Here is a 3866-nt window from a genome sequence, read left to right as displayed (position 1 = left end):
TTATTTGCTCCCTCTCCTATTTTTCTTTTGTCAGTTTGGCCAATGGTTTATCAATTTTGTAATTTTTTCAAAGAACCAGCTTTTTGGTCTTGTTAACTCTTTCAATTGTTTTTCTGTTCTATATTTCATTTAATTCCACTCTAATTTTTATTAATTGCTTTCTTCTGGTGCCTGAAGGTTTCTTTTGTTGCTCTCTTTCTATTTATTCAAGTCCTAGGGATAATTCTTCGATTTTGGCCCTTTCTTCCTTTTGTATGTGTGCATTTATTGATATAAATTGGCCTCTGAGCACCGCTTTTGCTGTGTCCCAACAGTTCTGATAGGAAGTGTTTTCATTCTCATTGGATTCTATGAATTTCTTTATTCCATCCTTAATGTCTTCTATAATCCAGTCCTTTTTGAGCAGGGTATTGCTCAGTTTCCAAGTGTTTGATTTCTTTTCCCTGCTTTTTCTGTTATTAATTTCAATCTTTATGGTCATACGGTCAGAGAAGAAAAAAAAAAAAGAAAGGAAGCTTTGTAATATTTCGATGTTTTGGATTCTGCTAATGTTTGCTTTATGACCTAATATGTGGTCTATTCTAGAGAATGTTCCATGCACACTAGAAAAGAAAGTTTACTTGGCTGCTGTTGTTTGGAGTGTTCTGTATATGTCTATGAGGTCAAGTTGGTTGATTGTGGCATTTAGATCTTCCATGTCTTTATTGAGCTTCTTTTTGAATGTTCTGTCCTGTACCAGAAGTGGTGTGTTGAAGTCTCCTACCATAATTGTGGAGCTGTCTATCTCACTTTTCAATGCTGATAGAGCTTGTTTTATGTATCCTGCAGCCCTGTCATTGGGTCCATAAATATTTAATATGGTTATATCCTTCTGGTGTATTGTCCCTTTAGTCTTTATATAGTACCCTTGCTTACCCTTTGTGGTGGATGTAACTTTAAAGTCTATTTTGTCAGAAATTAATATTGCCACTCCTGCTCTTTTTTGATTGTTTGTTTGATATGTTTTTTTTTTCCGTCCGTTGAGATTTAGTTTGCTTGTGTCTCTAAAATGAGTCTCTTGTAGGCAGCATATAGACGGGTCTTGTTTTTTTTTAATCCATTCTGCCACTCTCTGTGTCTTTATTGATGCATTTAGTCCATTTACATTCAGCGTAATTATGGATTACGCTTTTAGCGCTGTCACTTTAGCGCTGTCACTTTGATGACTTTTTTTGTGTGTTGTTGACACTTTCTTTTTTCCACTTAGTTTTTTGTGCTGAGTAATTTAACTTTACATATTGTCTTTTCCTCTTATTTATTGTTGTTAATTTTGTTTCTGCTGAGTCTATTTTTTTCTAGTATTTTATTTTGATGAGTAGGATTGTTAGTCTCCTTTGTGGTTACCTTAATATTTACCCCTATTATTCTAAGTTTAAACCTAACTTTTATTGCTTTAAATTGCCTTGTCTTCCTCTCCATATGAAAGATCAATGACCATATTTCTTGGTCCCTCTTTATCGTTTTACTGTTGTCTTCTTTTACATAATGACATTGCTGTTTCCCTGTTTCGTGTGTTTTGTTATCTTGATTTATTTTTGTGATTTCTCTATCTAGGTTGACATCTGGTTGCTCTGTCCTGCGTTCTAGTCTTGTGTTGATATCTGATATTATTGATTTCTAACCAGAGAACTCCCTTTTAGTATTTCTTGGAGTTTTGTTTTTGTTTTTGCGAACTCTGTAAACTTCTGTTTATCTGGAAATGTCCTAATTTTCCTTTCATATTTGAGAGAGAGTTTTGCTGGATAGATGATTCTTGGCTGGCAATTTTTTCCTTCAATGCTTTATATAAGTCGTCCCATTGCCTTCTTGCCTGCATGGTTTCTGCCGAGTAGTCTGAGCTTATTCTGATTGACTTTCCTTTGTAAATGACTTTTCTTTTATCCCTAGCTGCTCTTAAAATTCTCTCTGTATCTTTGGTTTTGAAAAGTTTGATTGTAATATGTCTTGGTGACTTTCTTTTGAGGTCTACTTTATGTGGAGTTCGATAAGCATCTTGGATAGATATCTTCTCATCTTTCATGATATCAGGGAAGTTTTCTGCCTACAAATCTTCAACAATTCTCTCTGTATTTTCTGTTATCCCTCCCTATTCTGGTACTGCAATCACTCATAGGTTATTTCTCTTGATATAGCTCCACATGATTCTCAGGGTTTCCTTATTTTTTTTTTTTTTTTAAATTCTTTTACTGATTTTTCTTCAAATATATTGATGCCAAGTTTTTTACCTTCAATCTCACTAATTCTCCCTTCCACTTTCTCAATTCTGCTCCTCTGACTTTCTATTGAGTTGTCTACTTCTGTAATTTTATTGTTAATCTTCTGAATTTCTGATTGCTGTCTGTCTATGGATTCTTGCAGCTTATTAAATTTTTCATTATGCCCTTGAATAACCTTTTTGATTTCTGCAACTGCTTTATCTGTGTGTTCCTTGGCTTCTTCTGTGCTTTGCCTGATCTCCTTCCTGATGTCATTCCTGATGTTTTGAAGAGTTCTGTATATTAATTTTTTGTATTCTGCATCTGGTAAATCCAGGCACCTTCATCCAGAAGATGCCTGGATTTTTTTGTTTTGAGAGCTTGTTGAAGCACTCCTGGTCTACTTCTTTATATGATTTGATATTGACTGAGCCATCTATAAGTTATTGCAGTAGTTTATTTTATGTTTGCTTACTGTATCCTAGCTTCTTGCTTGTTTTGTTTTGATATGCCCAAATAGGCTGCTTGAGTGAGCTAGCTTGATAATTTTCATCTTTGAAGCTCTAACGTCCTGTCACCAGATGGCTAGAGTTATTATCAGGTATACGAGCCTAGGAGTCCATTCACTTTTTTTGTATGGATTCAGCTCAGGTGTTCAGGTAGTTGGTCATCAAGTGTGTGGTATAGGCTCTATCCTACAGTCTTACAGGGTCAGGGGTGATTGCTGTAGGTACAGGTATCTTGTTGCAGCAGGGGGCCACAATCTGAACAAGGCAGGGGGCTGACAACCATTCCCTGAGTGTCTGTAAGGAAAGTGTGTCCCTGTTCCCTAGACCACACAGGTGGGTGGATTCTGCAGATGGACCATGGGCACCCAGTGCTTTTGGTTGTAAGGACTGGGAGGTACCTGTTCTCCTTGGACCCCTCTTGTGAGTGGTTAGGTGATGTGGGTGAAGCCACCAGTCCTTAGGTCCCTGATGTGGGTAGTGAGTACCTTGTTCAATAGGCAAAGCAGTGTCAAAGATCAAATATCCACCTCTCTGTTGCACAGCTGAAACAGTTGCTGTCTGCCAACAAGGGCCTATTCTCCTGAAATAGGCCCACTCATGTCCGTGCAGCAGGGAAAGGTATTCAAAGTCCATGGACCATTTATCCCTGGACAGGAGCCAATTCTTCCCGAGCTCCCCAGCTTAGTGGAGCTGGCAGATTATCTTTTCCCCCCGGTTGTGAAATTAATCATTCTCCAAAGCCAGGAGAATGGCTCTGAACATTCAGTAGGACCTATCTCAGGCACAGGGAAGTTGGCAGTCACTGAGGCCAGCTTGGTGGCTGGGGGCACAGTAAATACACGCAAATACTTAGCTTTTGCTGAGAGCACTGTTCTTCTCTGGTTCCAGAGGTGTGAGTAGGCTGTGCAGCTGGCTGTCTCTCCCTGAGGAAACCATGTCAGGAATGCTACTGCTAGCCCCACCACGTTCACTCCAGGGAATGGTTCCTGAGGGATCCAGGCAACTCAGGTCTGGCAACTCATCTCCACTTCTGAACCATCTCTATCTCCTACTGCCGCTCAGTCTGTTTTATAACTTTGCCTTTGATGTTCAAGGCCCCTAGTTTGTCATAAATATAATAATT

This window comes from Elephas maximus, chromosome 13 (genome assembly GCF_024166365.1).
Source record: "Elephas maximus indicus isolate mEleMax1 chromosome 13, mEleMax1 primary haplotype, whole genome shotgun sequence".
NCBI lineage: Eukaryota > Metazoa > Chordata > Mammalia > Proboscidea > Elephantidae > Elephas > Elephas maximus.
This window is presented reverse-complemented; position numbering follows the sequence as displayed.